Source organism: Tenrec ecaudatus, chromosome 3 (assembly GCF_050624435.1).
Source record: "Tenrec ecaudatus isolate mTenEca1 chromosome 3, mTenEca1.hap1, whole genome shotgun sequence".
Taxonomy (NCBI): Eukaryota; Metazoa; Chordata; class Mammalia; order Afrosoricida; family Tenrecidae; genus Tenrec; species Tenrec ecaudatus.
Genome location: NC_134532.1, coordinates 51455129 through 51475368, shown reverse-complemented (window position 1 = coordinate 51475368; position 20240 = coordinate 51455129).

The following is a 20240-nucleotide window of genomic DNA, read 5'->3' as shown; positions in this document are numbered from 1 at the left end:
GTACATGCTCAGGTGCTAACTCTATATCAGGAGAAGCATCTTTGATAGCCTAAAAGGAAATTAAAACAAAGAGTATTAACAAATAAGGTAAACAACCTGTAGTCTTAACTTAAGATAAAAATGTGGAAGTTTTATATAAAATTATTACCTTCAGATGCATAGATTTCATCATGGAAACTAAAGGGCACAAAGGACATAATCAACTGGGTGAAAATATGGCAAAAACTGGTCACACACAGGTATGAGGAATGACGATCAAGCTGAATCCTCATACTGGGCCATAGCAATGTGTAACTTGTATGTTTGGGAGTGGCTGTTTAGTTCATTGGTAGAAAAAGAAACATAAACAAACCTGAATCCATCTGGAAATACTGAAGAAATCATAGGAACATAGGATAAGTAAACATGGCAAGAAGATTTAAAAAGAGAGATTCTGGTTTTAATCACAGCAACTGAAAGCAAAAGTGTCCCTAAGTCAATGTGGGCATGCTGATTGATGGAGACAAAGGTGCTCTCTAAGCTGAGGAGCACATCATGACCCTGAGAAAAAGGGCGACAAATATAGTGGGCGTATGAAAACTAAGCTAACGGTACAGTTAGGGAAAGATGGCATAGCTGAAGGGCACAAGTGAGAGTGAACACTTAATGAACACAGACATAATCTTACCCACCCAAAGCTCACTGCCATGGAGTCAAGTCTGACTCATAGCAAGAGGATCCCCAAGGCTGGACACGATTCTGGGCACAGTTAACCCGATGTTTCTCCTGTGGTGCAGCTAGTGGCTTTAGGACTTCCAGATAAACCTCTGACGGGCTGAAATTTACTCCACAGTGCCACCAGGGCTCTGTAGGCTTACTTACAGGACTAGTTAAATTTAGCCCATTAAATCTACATAAAGTAAAACACATTGGATGCAATGAATCGAGAAAATGCAGAGAGTAGCAGTGTACAAAAGGATTAGCCCTATATCACTATTCAGCGCTACAGCATCATTTATAATTAAGAATATCTGAAAACTATTTATTCAGTGTTGTTATTTTTTTCTGTTTCTATGGATTGATTCAAACTCATAGGGAACCTAAAGCCAGGACATAAGAGGGATTTCACGTTGTAATTGTTTGTTTACAGATTTATACGACTTGTGTCTGTGGTGGCACTGATGGCTTCCAATTGCTCACCAGCCAATTAGCAGCCAGCACTTTGAGCCCCTGTGAAACAAGGGCTCCTGTTATCATTGAAAACAAAGATGTGCGTATTATAAGGCGATAGAGGACATCGTTAACGCAGAGCACGCGACCTCCATATCGAAGTTTCAAGGATTCTCTGTAAATGGACAGCAGCATTGAGAATGATGCAAACTGACAGGAAGTCATTCAGCATTTCTCTTCATAAGCTGTGAGTCTGTTTACAACGGAATACATTAGTATTTAAGCACCTAATTTCAGACAAAAGCAATTGAGAAATCAGTAGTACTGTGTCCCTGTGGGCCAGCTATGAAACTCTACCTAATGTGCGCCTCCAGTCCCAGAGTTTGACAATTTACCCACCGTTTAGCATGTACTCTCAAGTATATATCTGCTTTCTGCTACCCTACAAGAAAGAACGCCTCCAAACAGTCCTTGAAATCTACTTGCTGCTTTGGTAGGATGAAGAAAGGAAATACCTAGGAAAAGACTGGTTGGGTTGTAGGTTACGTAAGAGAAGTCAACCCAAAGCGAAGTTTGCACAAAATGATTCTGGAAAGTCAGAAGTAGGCTGAAGCCAAGAGACTCTCTGATTGACTTCTCTGTGCTTGTTTACCTTTTCTGCTCTTTGGTACTTCTGATCTCTCTGCTTTATCCATGTTGTGGACCGTTGTGTCTTCTGTTACAAGTAGAACTTCAATATTGTCTCTTTCCTTTTCTTCTAAGGTCATCCTTCTACATTTTGTAGAGGTTGCCTGATTTGTGGTCTGTGATGGTGGCTTAAATGGATCTTGATCATCAACGTCGAGTTTCCTGGTACGTTCCTGACTCACCCGGGGGGAACCAGAGTCTGGAATATCGGAAGATACAATGTTCATTTACAAGAAGGTAAATAATAACATAAATGTGACCAGCTTAGATAAACAGAAATCATGCTTGAATGTAGCAGTCTCTTGTCTCCCTCTCCTTGACAGACAGTGGTGCTTTGTGTCACACTGCATGGGGCATGTTGTACACTTGTTCTGGGGAAACGCTGTGCTTCCATCGAGTCACAGTAGACTTGACAGTGACCAGAAGCACAGTGGTCTTCATTTAGATAATCTTATTAGCAATTGTCGTTCCTGTTGTTTAAATATCTTCAATTTTTCTGGGTTACCTGTTTGTGATCACTTACCACATTCAATGATTTATTTTGTGTTCCATGGAATTTCATTATAATCCTCCCAGAATTCGCTCTTTCTTCCTAATAACAGACCCCTTGTCTCCACATTTCAAGCTTAACTATGAATAGCAGTCTGTTTTCTATATTCTAGAGACAATACTGTGTGCATGTCAGCATTTTTGAAGATAATATTTCATATTTTAAAACTATTTTCAATACAATGAGTTAACCTCACTTCAGTTCACAGTCTTCAACATTTATTACCTAACCTTTGTGTGAGCATAATGAATATACAAGAGAAGCAATAGTCTTTGGCATTCTAAGTGCTTCCATTTAAACATAGGGTAAGTCCAAACTGAGCCTAGTCACAAAGTAGAACAATATGCTCTGACACAAGAAAATCATATAGTCAAAATAAGGTTTTTTTGTATTTTTGGAATTCCAAATATGAATATCATAACGGCAGGTGAAAGAGGATAACAAATGACATTTCTGAGAATGTACACTCATATTGACATGGGTTCGGCTACCATTTCTGATACGGAAATAGGTCCAACTCCCTGAACACAACCTTTGAGGAAATCTATGTAATAATGAATACCATAAAAGGATCCCAAGGCTGAAGAGTTGTGAAATTCATTATGTCAATGGTTGTGTAACAGACCTTCTCTGGGGGATGATTAATGACTTCACCCGCATTATAAATACACATACGACACACCACACTACTTCAGTTAATGAAAAGATTTGGCTGACAAGATCAACTCTGGGACTCTACAAAAATGAAATAAAGTTGAAACACACATGAGGCAGAGTAAGGCTTTGCTTCTGGTGAAGACAAGAATCCCAATGAACATTGTCAAGCATTAGGAAAAAAAAGTCGCAGAGTGCCATACTTCACATCTGCCATAAGGAACATCTGTATATTTCCAAGCAGTAGTCAAATTCCAAACTTGGGAAGTAGGAAGAATATAAATCACAAGATATGAGTCCATGCTTCCTGTGGTGAATGCTTCCACTTATGCCGCTAGGTATTTAAATCACACATGAATACCAACATGGGCATATTCATGATTTCTGTTAAGCCTGTCACCTAAATTTCCAAAAAGTGAAATAAGTAACAAGAATCCTGTAGACGTGTGAAATAACTTAATGTCTTTTTAACAAAGTGAAATATGTATTGTGAACTTTACCTGGTTTGGGTGTGTGTACATGCTCAGGTGCTAACTCTATATCAGGAGAAGCATCTTTGATAGCCTAAAAGGAAATTAAAACAAAGAGTATTAACAAATAAGGTAAACAACCTGTAGTCTTAACTTAAGATAAAAATGTGGAAGTTTTATATAAAATTATTACCTTCAGATGCATAGATTTCATCATAGAACCTAAAGGGCACAAAGGACATAATCAACTGGGTGAAAATACGGCAAAAACTGGTCACACACAGGCATGAGGAATGAAGATCAAGCTGAATCCTCATACTGGGCCATAGCAATGTGTAACTTGTATGTTTGGGAGTGGCTGTTTAGTTCATTGGTAGAAAAAGAAACATAAACAAACCTGAATCCATCTGGAAATACTGAAGAAATCATAGGAACATAGGATAAGTAAACATGGCAAGAAGATTTAAAAAGAGAGATTCTGGTTTTAATCACAGCAACTGAAAGCAAAAGTGTCCCTAAGTCAATGTGGGCATGCTGATTGATGGAGACAAAGGTGCTCTCTAAGCTGAGGAGCACATCATGACCCTGAGAAAAAGGGCGACAAATATAGTGGGCGTATGAAAACTAAGCTAACGGTACAGTTAGGGAAAGATGGCATAGCTGAAGGGCACAAGTGAGAGTGAACACTTAATGAACACAGACATAATCTTACCCACCCAAAGCCCACTGCCATGGAGTCAAGTCTGACTCATAGCAAGAGGATCCCCAAGGCTGGACACGATTCTGGGCACAGTTAACCCGATGTTTCTCCTGTGGTGCAGCTAGTGGCTTTAGGACTTCCAGATAAACCTCTGACGGGCTGAAATTTACTCCACAGTGCCACCAGGGCTCTGTAGGCTTACTTACAGGACTAGTTAAATTTAGCCCATTAAATCTACATAAAGTAAAACACATTGGATGCAATGAATCGAGAAAATGCAGAGAGTAGCAGTGTACAAAAGGATTAGCCCTATATCACTATTCAGCGCTACAGCATCATTTATAATTAAGAATATCTGAAAACTATTTATTCAGTGTTGTTATTTTTTTCTGTTTCTATGGATTGATTCAAACTCATAGGGAACCTAAAGCCAGGACATAAGAGGGATTTCACGTTGTAATTGTTTGTTTACAGATTTATACGACTTGTGTCTGTGGTGGCACTGATGGCTTCCAATTGCTCACCAGCCAATTAGCAGCCAGCACTTTGAGCCCCTGTGAAACAAGGGCTCCTGTTATCATTGAAAACAAAGATGTGCGTATTATAAGGCGATAGAGGACATCGTTAACGCAGAGCACGCGACCTCCATATCGAAGTTTCAAGGATTCTCTGTAAATGGACAGCAGCATTGAGAATGATGCAAACTGACAGGAAGTCATTCAGCATTTCTCTTCATAAGCTGTGAGTCTGTTTACAACGGAATACATTAGTATTTAAGCACCTAATTTCAGACAAAAGCAATTGAGAAATCAGTAGTACTGTGTCCCTGTGGGCCATCTATGAAACTCTACCTAATGTGCGCCTCCAGTCCCAGAGTTTGACAATTTACCCACCGTTTAGCATGTACTCTCAAGTATATATCTGCTTTCTGCTACCCTACAAGAAAGAACGCCTCCAAACAGTCCTTGAAATCTACTTGCTGCTTTGGTAGGATGAAGAAAGGAAATACCTAGGAAAAGACTGGTTGGGTTGTAGGTTACGTAAGAGAAGTCAACCCAAAGCGAAGTTTGCACAAAATGATTCTGGAAAGTCAGAAGTAGGCTGAAGCCAAGAGACTCTCTGATTGACTTCTCTGTGCTTGTTTACCTTTTCTGCTCTTTGGTACTTCTGATCTCTCTGCTTTATCCATGTTGTGGACCGTTGTGTCTTCTGTTACAAGTAGAACTTCAATATTGTCTCTTACCTTTTCTTCTAAGGTCATCCTTCTACATTTTGTAGAGGTTGCCTGATTTGTGGTCTGTGATGGTGGCTTAAATGGATCTTGATCATCAACGTCGAGTTTCCTGGTACGTTCCTGACTCACCCGGGGGGAACCAGAGTCTGGAATATCGGAAGATACAATGTTCATTTACAAGAAGGTAAATAATAACATAAATGTGACCAGCTTAGATAAACAGAAATCATGCTTGAATGTAGCAGTCTCTTGTCTCCCTCTCCTTGACAGACAGTGGTGCTTTGTGTCACACTGCATGGGGCATGTTGTACACTTGTTCTGGGGAAACGCTGTGCTTCCATCGAGTCACAGTAGACTTGACAGTGACCAGAAGCACAGTGGTCTTCATTTAGATAATCTTATTAGCAATTGTCGTTCCTGTTGTTTAAATATCTTCAATTTTTCTGGGTTACCTGTTTGTGATCACTTACCACATTCAATGATTTATTTTGTGTTCCATGGAATTTCATTATAATCCTCCCAGAATTCGCTCTTTCTTCCTAATAACAGACCCCTTGTCTCCACATTTCATGCTTAACTATGAATAGCAGTCTGTTTTCTATATTCTAGAGACAATACTGTGTGCATGTCAGCATTTTTGAAGATAATATTTCATATTTTAAAACTATTTTCAATACAATGAGTTAACCTCACTTCAGTTCACAGTCTTCAACATTTATTACCTAACCTTTGTGTGAACATAATGAATATACAAGAGAAGCAATAGTCTTTGGCATTCTAAGTGCTTCCATTTAAACATAGGGTAAGTCCAAACTGAGCCTAGTCACAAAGTAGAACAATATGCTCTGACACAAGAAAATCATATAGTCAAAATAAGGTTTTTTTGTATTTTTGGAATTCCAAATATGAATATCATAACGGCAGGTGAAAGAGGATAACAAATGACATTTCTGAGAATGTACACTCATATTGACATGGGTTCGGCTACCATTTCTGATAAGGAAATAGGTCCAACTCCCTGAACACAACCTTTGAGGAAATCTATGTAATAATGAATACCATAAAAGGATCCCAAGGCTGAAGACTTGTGAAATTCATTATGTCAATGGTTGTGTAACAGACCTTCTCTGGGGGATGATTAATGACTTCACCCGCATTATAAATACACATACGACACACCACACTACTTCAGTTAATGAAAAGATTTGGCTGACAAGATCAACTCTGGGACTCTACAAAAATGAAATAAAGTTGAAACACACATGAGGCAGAGTAAGGCTTTGCTTCTGGTGAAGACAAGAATTCCAATGAACATTGTCAAGCATTAGGAAAAAAAAGTCGCAGAGTGCCATACTTCACATCTGCCATAAGGAACATCTGTATATTTCCAAGCAGTAGTCAAATTCCAAACTTGGGAAGTAGGAAGAATATAAATCACAAGATATGAGTCCATGCTTCCTGTGGTGAATGCTTCCACTTATGCCGCTAGGTATTTAAATCACACATGAATACCAACATGGGCATATTCATGATTTCTGTTAAGCCTGTCACCTAAATTTCCAAAAAGTGAAATAAGTAACAAGAATCCTGTAGACGTGTGAAATAACTTAATGTCTTTTTAACAAAGTGAAATATGTATTGTGAACTTTACCTGGTTTGGGTGTGTGTACATGCTCAGGTGCTAACTCTATATCAAGAGAAGCATCTTTGATAGCCTAAAAGGAAATTAAAACAAAGAGTATTAACAAATAAGGTAAACAACCTGTAGTCTTAACTTAAGATAAAAATGTGGAAGTTTTATATAAAATTATTACCTTCAGATGCATAGATTTCATCATAGAACCTAAAGGGCACAAAGGACATAATCAACTGGGTGAAAATACGGCAAAAACTGGTCACACACAGGCATGAGGAATGAAGATCAAGCTGAATCCTCATACTGGGCCATAGCAATGTGTAACTTGTATGTTTGGGAGTGGCTGTTTAGTTCATTGGTAGAAAAAGAAACATAAACAAACCTGAATCCATCTGGAAATACTGAAGAAATCATAGGAACATAGGATAAGTAAACATGGCAAGAAGATTTAAAAAGAGAGATTCTGGTTTTAATCACAGCAACTGAAAGCAAAAGTGTCCCTAAGTCAATGTGGGCATGCTGATTGATGGAGACAAAGGTGCTCTCTAAGCTGAGGAGCACATCATGACCCTGAGAAAAAGGGCGACAAATATAGTGGGCGTATGAAAACTAAGCTAACGGTACAGTTAGGGAAAGATGGCATAGCTGAAGGGCACAAGTGAGAGTGAACACTTAATGAACACAGACATAATCTTACCCACCCAAAGCCCACTGCCATGGAGTCAAGTCTGACTCATAGCAAGAGGATCCCCAAGGCTGGACACGATTCTGGGCACAGTTAACCCGATGTTTCTCCTGTGGTGCAGCTAGTGGCTTTAGGACTTCCAGATAAACCTCTGACGGGCTGAAATTTACTCCACAGTGCCACCAGGGCTCTGTAGGCTTAGTTACAGGACTAGTTAAATTTAGCCCATTAAATCTACATAAAGTAAAACACATTGGATGCAATGAATCGAGAAAATGCAGAGAGTAGCAGTGTACAAAAGGATTAGCCCTATATCACTATTCAGCGCTACAGCATCATTTATAATTAAGAATATCTGAAAACTATTTATTCAGTGTTGTTATTTTTTTCTGTTTCTATGGATTGATTCAAACTCATAGGGAACCTAAAGCCAGGACATAAGAGGGATTTCACGTTGTAATTGTTTGTTTACAGATTTATACGACTTGTGTCTGTGGTGGCACTGATGGCTTCCAATTGCTCACCAGCCAATTAGCAGCCAGCACTTTAAGGCCCTGTGAAACAAGGGCTCCTGTTATCATTGAAAACAAAGATGTGCGTATTATAAGGCGATAGAGGACATCTTTAACGCAGAGCACGCGACCTCCATATCGAAGTTTCAAGGATTTTCTGTAAATGGACAGCAGCATTGAGAACGATGCAAACTGACAGGAAGTCATTCAGCATTTCTCTTCATAAGCTGTGAGTCTGTTTACAACGGAATACATTAGTATTTAAGCACCTAATTTCAGACAAAAGCAATTGAGAAATCAGTAGTACTGTGTCCCTGTGGGCCATCTATAAAACTCTACCTAATGTGCGCCTCCAGTCCCAGAGTTTGACAATTTACCCACCGTTTAGCATGTACTCTCAAGTATATATCTGCTTTCTGCTACCCTACAAGAAAGAACGCCTCCAAACAGTCCTTGAAATCTACTTGCTGCTTTGGTAGGATGAAGAAAGGAAATACCTAGGAAAAGACTGGTTGGGTTGTAGGTTACGTAAGAGAAGTCAACCCAAAGCGAAGTTTGCACAAAATGATTCTGGAAAGTCAGAAGTAGGCTGAAGCCAAGAGACTCTCTGATTGACTTCTCTGTGCTTGTTTACCTTTTCTGCTCTTTGGTACTTCTGATCTCTCTGCTTTATCCATGTTGTGGACCGTTGTGTCTTCTGTTACAAGTAGAACTTCAATATTGTCTCTTCCCTTTTCTTCTAAGGTCATCCTTCTACATTTTGTAGAGGTTGCCTGATTTGTGGTCTGTGATGGTGGCTTAAATGGATCTTGATCATCAACGTCCAGTTTCCTGGTACGTTCCTGACTCACCCGGGGGGAACCAGAGTCTGGAATATCGGAAGATACAATGTTCATTTACAAGAAGGTAAATAATAACATAAATGTGACCAGCTTAGATAAACAGAAATCATGCTTGAATGTAGCAGTCTCTTGTCTCCCTCTCCTTGACAGACAGTGGTGCTTTGTGTCACACTGCATGGGGCATGTTGTACACTTGTTCTGGGGAAACGCTGTGCTTCCATCGAGTCACAGTAGACTTGACAGTGACCAGAAGCACAGTGCTCTTCATTTAGATAATCTTATTAGCAATTGTCGTTCCTGTTGTTTAAATATCTTCAATTTTTCTGGGTTACCTGTTTGTGATCACTCAGCACATTCAATGATTTATTTTGTGTTCCATGGAATTTCATTATAATCCTCCCAGAATTCGCTCTTTCTTCCTAATAACAGACCCCTTGTCTCCACATTTCAAGCTTAACTATGAATAGCAGTCTGTTTTCTATATTCTAGAGACAATACTGTGTGCATGTCAGCATTTTTGAAGATAATATTTCATATTTTAAAACTATTTTCAATACAATGAGTTAACCTCACTTCAGTTCACAGTCTTCAACATTTATTACCTAACCTTTGTGTGAACATAATGAATATACAAGAGAAGCAATAGTCTTTGGCATTCTAAGTGCTTCCATTTAAACATAGGGTAAGTCCAAACTGAGCCTAGTCACAAAGTAGAACAATATGCTCTGACACAAGAAAATCATATAGTCAAAAAAAGGTTTTTTTTTGTCTTTTTGGAATTCCAAATATGAATATCATAACGGCAGGTGAAAGAGGATAACAAATGACATTTCTGAGAATGTACACTCATATTGACATGGGTTCGGCTACCATTTCTGATACGGAAATAGGTCCAACTCCCTGAACACAACCTTTGAGGAAATCTATGTAATAATGAATACCATAAAAGGATCCCAAGGCTGAAGAGTTGTGAAATTCATTATGTCAATGGTTGTGTAACAGACCTTCTCTGGGGGATGATTAATGACTTCACCCGCATTATAAATACACATACGACACACCACACTACTTCAGTTAATGAAAAGATTTGGCTGACAAGATCAACTCTGGGACTCTACAAAAATGAAATAAAGTTGAAACACACATGAGGCAGAGTAAGGCTTTGCTTCTGGTGAAGACAAGAATCCCAATGAACATTGTCAAGCATTAGGAAAAAAAAGTCGCAGAGTGCCATACTTCACATCTGCCATAAGGAACATCTGTATATTTCCAAGCAGTAGTCAAATTCCAAACTTGGGAAGTAGGAAGAATATAAATCACAAGATATGAGTCCATGCTTCCTGTGGTGAATGCTTCCACTTATGCCGCTAGGTATTTAAATCACACATGAATACCAACATGGGCATATTCATGATTTCTGTTAAGCCTGTCACCTAAATTTCCAAAAAGTGAAATAAGTAACAAGAATCCTGTAGACGTGTGAAATAACTTAATGTCTTTTTAACAAAGTGAAATATGTATTGTGAACTTTACCTGGTTTGGGTGTGTGTACATGCTCAGGTGCTAACTCTATATCAGGAGAAGCATCTTTGATAGCCTAAAAGGAAATTAAAACAAAGAGTATTAACAAATAAGGTAAGCAACCTGTAGTCTTAACTTAAGATAAAAATGTGGAAGTTTTATATAAAATTATTACCTTCAGATGCATAGATTTCATCATAGAACCTAAAGGGCACAAAGGACATAATCAACTGGGTGAAAATACGGCAAAAACTGGTCACACACAGGCATGAGGAATGAAGATCAAGCTGAATCCTCATACTGGGCCATAGCAATGTGTAACTTGTATGTTTGGGAGTGGCTGTTTAGTTCATTGGTAGAAAAAGAAACATAAACAAACCTGAATCCATCTGGAAATACTGAAGAAATCATAGGAACATAGGATAAGTAAACATGGCAAGAAGATTTAAAAAGAGAGATTCTGGTTTTAATCACAGCAACTGAAAGCAAAAGTGTCCCTAAGTCAATGTGGGCATGCTGATTGATGGAGACAAAGGTGCTCTCTAAGCTGAGGAGCACATCATGACCCTGAGAAAAAGGGCGACAAATATAGTGGGCGTATGAAAACTAAGCTAACGGTACAGTTAGGGAAAGATGGCATAGCTGAAGGGCACAAGTGAGAGTGAACACTTAATGAACACAGACATAATCTTACCCACCCAAAGCCCACTGCCATGGAGTCAAGTCTGACTCATAGCAAGAGGATCCCCAAGGCTGGACACGATTCTGGGCACAGTTAACCCGATGTTTCTCCTGTGGTGCAGCTAGTGGCTTTAGGACTTCCAGATAAACCTCTGACGGGCTGAAATTTACTCCACAGTGCCACCAGGGCTCTGTAGGCTTAGTTACAGGACTAGTTAAATTTAGCCCATTAAATCTACATAAAGTAAAACACATTGGATGCAATGAATCGAGAAAATGCAGAGAGTAGCAGTGTACAAAAGGATTAGCCCTATATCACTATTCAGCGCTACAGCATCATTTATAATTAAGAATATCTGAAAACTATTTATTCAGTGTTGTTATTTTTTTCTGTTTCTATGGATTGATTCAAACTCATAGGGAACCTAAAGCCAGGACATAAGAGGGATTTCACGTTGTAATTGTTTGTTTACAGATTTATACGACTTGTGTCTGTGGTGGCACTGATGGCTTCCAATTGCTCACCAGCCAATTAGCAGCCAGCACTTTAAGGCCCTGTGAAACAAGGGCTCCTGTTATCATTGAAAACAAAGATGTGCGTATTATAAGGCGATAGAGGACATCTTTAACGCAGAGCACGCGACCTCCATATCGAAGTTTCAAGGATTCTCTGTAAATGGACAGCAGCATTGAGAACGATGCAAACTGACAGGAAGTCATTCAGCATTTCTCTTCATAAGCTGTGAGTCTGTTTACAACGGAATACATTAGTATTTAAGCACCTAATTTCAGACAAAAGCAATTGAGAAATCAGTAGTACTGTGTCCCTGTGGGCCATCTATAAAACTCTACCTAATGTGCGCCTCCAGTCCCAGAGTTTGACAATTTACCCACCGTTTAGCATGTACTCTCAAGTATATATCTGCTTTCTGCTACCCTACAAGAAAGAACGCCTCCAAACAGTCCTTGAAATCTACTTGCTGCTTTGGTAGGATGAAGAAAGGAAATACCTAGGAAAAGACTGGTTGGGTTGTAGGTTACGTAAGAGAAGTCAACCCAAAGCGAAGTTTGCACAAAATGATTCTGGAAAGTCAGAAGTAGGCTGAAGCCAAGAGACTCTCTGATTGACTTCTCTGTGCTTGTTTACCTTTTCTGCTCTTTGGTACTTCTGCTCTCTCTGCTTTATCCATGTTGTGGACCGTTGTGTCTTCTGTTACAAGTAGAACTTCAATATTGTCTCTTCCCTTTTCTTCTAAGGTCATCCTTCTACATTTTGTAGAGGTTGCCTGATTTGTGGTCTGTGATGGTGGCTTAAATGGATCTTGATCATCAACGTCCAGTTTCCTGGTACGTTCCTGACTCACCCGGGGGGAACCAGAGTCTGGAATATCGGAAGATACAATGTTCATTTACAAGAAGGTAAATAATAACATAAATGTGACCAGCTTAGATAAACAGAAATCATGCTTGAATGTAGCAGTCTCTTGTCTCCCTCTCCTTGACAGACAGTGGTGCTTTGTGTCACACTGCATGGGGCATGTTGTACACTTGTTCTGGGGAAACGCTGTGCTTCCATCGAGTCACAGTAGACTTGACAGTGACCAGAAGCACAGTGCTCTTCATTTAGATAATCTTATTAGCAATTGTCGTTCCTGTTGTTTAAATATCTTCAATTTTTCTGGGTTACCTGTTTGTGATCACTCAGCACATTCAATGATTTATTTTGTGTTCCATGGAATTTCATTATAATCCTCCCAGAATTCGCTCTTTCTTCCTAATAACAGACCCCTTGTCTCCACATTTCAAGCTTAACTATGAATAGCAGTCTGTTTTCTATATTCTAGAGACAATACTGTGTGCATGTCAGCATTTTTGAAGATAATATTTCATATTTTAAAACTATTTTCAATACAATGAGTTAACCTCACTTCAGTTCACAGTCTTCAACATTTATTACCTAACCTTTGTGTGAACATAATGAATATACAAGAGAAGCAATAGTCTTTGGCATTCTAAGTGCTTCCATTTAAACATAGGGTAAGTCCAAACTGAGCCTAGTCACAAAGTAGAACAATATGCTCTGACACAAGAAAATCATATAGTCAAAAAAAGGTTTTTTTTGTCTTTTTGGAATTCCAAATATGAATATCATAACGGCAGGTGAAAGAGGATAACAAATGACATTTCTGAGAATGTACACTCATATTGACATGGGTTCGGCTACCATTTCTGATACGGAAATAGGTCCAACTCCCTGAACACAACCTTTGAGGAAATCTATGTAATAATGAATACCATAAAAGGATCCCAAGGCTGAAGAGTTGTGAAATTCATTATGTCAATGGTTGTGTAACAGACCTTCTCTGGGGGATGATTAATGACTTCACCCGCATTATAAATACACATACGACACACCACACTACTTCAGTTAATGAAAAGATTTGGCTGACAAGATCAACTCTGGGACTCTACAAAAATGAAATAAAGTTGAAACACACATGAGGCAGAGTAAGGCTTTGCTTCTGGTGAAGACAAGAATCCCAATGAACATTGTCAAGCATTAGGAAAAAAAAGTCGCAGAGTGCCATACTTCACATCTGCCATAAGGAACATCTGTATATTTCCAAGCAGTAGTCAAATTCCAAACTTGGGAAGTAGGAAGAATATAAATCACAAGATATGAGTCCATGCTTCCTGTGGTGAATGCTTCCACTTATGCCGCTAGGTATTTAAATCACACATGAATACCAACATGGGCATATTCATGATTTCTGTTAAGCCTGTCACCTAAATTTCCAAAAAGTGAAATAAGTAACAAGAATCCTGTAGACGTGTGAAATAACTTAATGTCTTTTTAACAAAGTGAAATATGTATTGTGAACTTTACCTGGTTTGGGTGTGTGTACATGCTCAGGTGCTAACTCTATATCAGGAGAAGCATCTTTGATAGCCTAAAAGGAAATTAAAACAAAGAGTATTAACAAATAAGGTAAACAACCTGTAGTCTTAACTTAAGATAAAAATGTGGAAGTTTTATATAAAATTATTACCTTCAGATGCATAGATTTCATCATAGAACCTAAAGGGCACAAAGGACATAATCAACTGGGTGAAAATACGGCAAAAACTGGTCACACACAGGCATGAGGAATGAAGATCAAGCTGAATCCTCATACTGGGCCATAGCAATGTGTAACTTGTATGTTTGGGAGTGGCTGTTTAGTTCATTGGTAGAAAAAGAAACATAAACAAACCTGAATCCATCTGGAAATACTGAAGAAATCATAGGAACATAGGATAAGTAAACATGGCAAGAAGATTTAAAAAGAGAGATTCTGGTTTTAATCACAGCAACTGAAAGCAAAAGTGTCCCTAAGTCAATGTGGGCATGCTGATTGATGGAGACAAAGGTGCTCTCTAAGCTGAGGAGCACATCATGACCCTGAGAAAAAGGGCGACAAATATAGTGGGCGTATGAAAACTAAGCTAACGGTACAGTTAGGGAAAGATGGCATAGCTGAAGGGCACAAGTGAGAGTGAACACTTAATGAACACAGACATAATCTTACCCACCCAAAGCCCACTGCCATGGAGTCAAGTCTGACTCATAGCAAGAGGATCCCCAAGGCTGGACACGATTCTGGGCACAGTTAACCCGATGTTTCTCCTGTGGTGCAGCTAGTGGCTTTAGGACTTCCAGATAAACCTCTGACGGGCTGAAATTTACTCCACAGTGCCACCAGGGCTCTGTAGGCTTAGTTACAGGACTAGTTAAATTTAGCCCATTAAATCTACATAAAGTAAAACACATTGGATGCAATGAATCGAGAAAATGCAGAGAGTAGCAGTGTACAAAAGGATTAGCCCTATATCACTATTCAGCGCTACAGCATCATTTATAATTAAGAATATCTGAAAACTATTTATTCAGTGTTGTTATTTTTTTCTGTTTCTATGGATTGATTCAAACTCATAGGGAACCTAAAGCCAGGACATAAGAGGGATTTCACGTTGTAATTGTTTGTTTACAGATTTATACGACTTGTGTCTGTGGTGGCACTGATGGCTTCCAATTGCTCACCAGCCAATTAGCAGCCAGCACTTTAAGGCCCTGTGAAACAAGGGCTCCTGTTATCATTGAAAACAAAGATGTGCGTATTATAAGGCGATAGAGGACATCTTTAACGCAGAGCACGCGACCTCCATATCGAAGTTTCAAGGATTCTCTGTAAATGGACAGCAGCATTGAGAACGATGCAAACTGACAGGAAGTCATTCAGCATTTCTCTTCATAAGCTGTGAGTCTGTTTACAACGGAATACATTAGTATTTAAGCACCTAATTTCAGACAAAAGCAATTGAGAAATCAGTAGTACTGTGTCCCTGTGGGCCATCTATAAAACTCTACCTAATGTGCGCCTCCAGTCCCAGAGTTTGACAATTTACCCACCGTTTAGCATGTACTCTCAAGTATATATCTGCTTTCTGCTACCCTACAAGAAAGAACGCCTCCAAACAGTCCTTGAAATCTACTTGCTGCTTTGGTAGGATGAAGAAAGGAAATACCTAGGAAAAGACTGGTTGGGTTGTAGGTTACGTAAGAGAAGTCAACCCAAAGCGAAGTTTGCACAAAATGATTCTGGAAAGTCAGAAGTAGGCTGAAGCCAAGAGACTCTCTGATTGACTTCTCTGTGCTTGTTTACCTTTTCTGCTCTTTGGTACTTCTGCTCTCTCTGCTTTATCCATGTTGTGGACCGTTGTGTCTTCTGTTACAAGTAGAACTTCAATATTGTCTCTTCCCTTTTCTTCTAAGGTCATCCTTCTACATTTTGTAGAGGTTGCCTGATTTGTGGTCTGTGATGGTGGCTTAAATGGATCTTGATCATCAACGTCCAGTTTCCTGGTACGTTCCTGACTCACCCGGGGGGAACCAGAGTCTGGAATATCGGAAGATACAATGTTCATTTACAAGAAGGTAAATAATAACATAAATGTGACCAGCTTAGATAAACAGAAATCATGCTTGAATGTAGCAGTCTCTTGTCTCCCTCTCCTTGACAGACAGTGGTGCTTTGTGTCACACTGCATGGGGCATGTTGTACACTTGTTCTGGGGAAACGCTGTGCTTCCATCGAGTCACAGTAGACTTGACAGTGACCAGAAGCACAGTGCTCTTCATTTAGATAATCTTATTAGCAATTGTCGTTCCTGTTGTTTAAATATCTTCAATTTTTCTGGGTTACCTGTTTGTGATCACTCAGCACATTCAATGATTTATTTTGTGTTCCATGGAATTTCATTATAATCCTCCCAGAATTCGCTCTTTCTTCCTAATAACAGACCCCTTGTCTCCACATTTCAAGCTTAACTATGAATAGCAGTCTGTTTTCTATATTCTAGAGACAATACTGTGTGCATGTCAGCATTTTTGAAGATAATATTTCATATTTTAAAACTATTTTCAATACAATGAGTTAACCTCACTTCAGTTCACAGTCTTCAACATTTATTACCTAACCTTTGTGTGAACATAATGAATATACAAGAGAAGCAATAGTCTTTGGCATTCTAAGTGCTTCCATTTAAACATAGGGTAAGTCCAAACTGAGCCTAGTCACAAAGTAGAACAATATGCTCTGACACAAGAAAATCATATAGTCAAAAAAAGGTTTTTTTTGTCTTTTTGGAATTCCAAATATGAATATCATAACGGCAGGTGAAAGAGGATAACAAATGACATTTCTGAGAATGTACACTCATATTGACATGGGTTCGGCTACCATTTCTGATACGGAAATAGGTCCAACTCCCTGAACACAACCTTTGAGGAAATCTATGTAATAATGAATACCATAAAAGGATCCCAAGGCTGAAGAGTTGTGAAATTCATTATGTCAATGGTTGTGTAACAGACCTTCTCTGGGGGATGATTAATGACTTCACCCGCATTATAAATACACATACGACACACCACACTACTTCAGTTAATGAAAAGATTTGGCTGACAAGATCAACTCTGGGACTCTACAAAAATGAAATAAAGTTGAAACACACATGAGGCAGAGTAAGGCTTTGCTTCTGGTGAAGACAAGAATCCCAATGAACATTGTCAAGCATTAGGAAAAAAAAGTCGCAGAGTGCCATACTTCACATCTGCCATAAGGAACATCTGTATATTTCCAAGCAGTAGTCAAATTCCAAACTTGGGAAGTAGGAAGAATATAAATCACAAGATATGAGTCCATGCTTCCTGTGGTGAATGCTTCCACTTATGCCGCTAGGTATTTAAATCACACATGAATACCAACATGGGCATATTCATGATTTCTGTTAAGCCTGTCACCTAAATTTCCAAAAAGTGAAATAAGTAACAAGAATCCTGTAGACGTGTGAAATAACTTAATGTCTTTTTAACAAAGTGAAATATGTATTGTGAACTTTACCTGGTTTGGGTGTGTGTACATGCTCAGGTGCTAACTCTATATCAGGAGAAGCATCTTTGATAGCCTAAAAGGAAATTAAAACAAAGAGTATTAACAAATAAGGTAAACAACCTGTAGTCTTAACTTAAGATAAAAATGTGGAAGTTTTATATAAAATTATTACCTTCAGATGCATAGATTTCATCATAGAACCTAAAGGGCACAAAGGACATAATCAACTGGGTGAAAATACGGCAAAAACTGGTCACACACAGGCATGAGGAATGAAGATCAAGCTGAATCCTCATACTGGGCCATAGCAATGTGTAACTTGTATGTTTGGGAGTGGCTGTTTAGTTCATTGGTAGAAAAAGAAACATAAACAAACCTGAATCCATCTGGAAATACTGAAGAAATCATAGGAACATAGGATAAGTAAACATGGCAAGAAGATTTAAAAAGAGAGATTCTGGTTTTAATCACAGCAACTGAAAGCAAAAGTGTCCCTAAGTCAATGTGGGCATGCTGATTGATGGAGACAAAGGTGCTCTCTAAGCTGAGGAGCACATCATGACCCTGAGAAAAAGGGCGACAAATATAGTGGGCGTATGAAAACTAAGCTAACGGTACAGTTAGGGAAAGATGGCATAGCTGAAGGGCACAAGTGAGAGTGAACACTTAATGAACACAGACATAATCTTACCCACCCAAAGCCCACTGCCATGGAGTCAAGTCTGACTCATAGCAAGAGGATCCCCAAGGCTGGACACGATTCTGGGCACAGTTAACCCGATGTTTCTCCTGTGGTGCAGCTAGTGGCTTTAGGACTTCCAGATAAACCTCTGACGGGCTGAAATTTACTCCACAGTGCCACCAGGGCTCTGTAGGCTTACTTACAGGACTAGTTAAATTTAGCCCATTAAATCTACATAAAGTAAAACACATTGGATGCAATGAATCGAGAAAATGCAGAGAGTAGCAGTGTACAAAAGGATTAGCCCTATATCACTATTCAGCGCTACAGCATCATTTATAATTAAGAATATCTGAAAACTATTTATTCAGTGTTGTTATTTTTTCTGTTTCTATGAATTGATTAAAACTCATAGGGAACCTAAAGCCAGGACATAAGAGGGATTTCACATTGTAATTGTTTGTTTACAGATTTATACGACTTGTGTCTGTGATGGCACTGATGGCTTCCAATTGCTCACCAGCCAATTAGCAGCCAGCACTTTGAGCCCCTGTGAAACAAGGGCTCCTGTAATCATTGAAAACAAAGATGTGCGTATTATAAGGCGATAGAGGACATCGTTAACGCAGAGCACGCGACCTCCATATCGAAGTTTCAAGGATTCTCTGTAAATGGACAGCAGCATTGAGAATGATGCAAACTGACAGGAAGTCATTCAGCATTTCTCTTCATAAGCTGTGAGTCTGTTTACAACGGAATACATTAGTATTTAAGCACCTAATTTCAGACAAAAGCAATTGAGAAATCAGTAGTACTGTGTCCCTGTGGGCCATCTATAAAACTCTACCTAATGTGCGCCTCCAGTCCCAGAGTTTGACAATTTACCCACCGTTTAGCATGTACTCTCAAGTATATATCTGCTTTCTGCTACCCTACAAGAAAGAACGCCTCCAAACAGTCCTTGAAATCTACTTGCTGCTTTGGTTGGATGAAGAAAGGAAATATCTAGGAAAAGACTGGTTGGGTTGTAGGTTACGTAAGAGAAGTCAACCCAAAGCGAAGTTTGCACAAAATGATTCTGGAAAGTCAGAAGTAGGCTGAAGCCAAGAGACACTCAGATTGACTTTCACAACCCCTTATGTCCAAGATTGTGTCTACCAATAACCACTAAAGAATGATTGCTCTTTCATGTACCATACACCACATAGGGTCTACTAAGGAAAAACTTCAGTTGACTTGAGAGCATCACTAGGACAATAGTAAAATGATATATAGTTAAAACACACACGGGCTGTTAAGACTTTTCCTCTGCCATGTATCAAAATTCCAGTGAGTACTTTAAAGCATTAAGAGAAACACATTAGCATTCCATAATTATATCTGTGAATTTCTAAAACTATGACTTTCCAAATGGAGAATTTGAGGCAATTGAAAATATACCAATGGGAAAATGTGAGTTTAATCTTACTGTGGTGAAAGCATTCCATTATGATTCAAGTACGAAAAACAGATAAGGCATATGCATGCCAAATTTCAATTCTCATAACTAAATTTGCAAACGAAAAATGGAAAGATAAAACATCAAGGATCCCGGGAACTTGCCAAGTAGTTTAATGTCCTAATTATAGTGTATTGAGACATGTACCCGACTTAGATGTGTGCTGATCCTTGGGTGCTAAGTCTTGATCAGAATAAGCATCTTTGGTATCCTGAATGGAAATTAAAACAAGAAGATTAATATGTAATGAACATTTTAGACAAATGTAGTCACTAACTAAAGGTAAAAATATGGAAATTTTATAT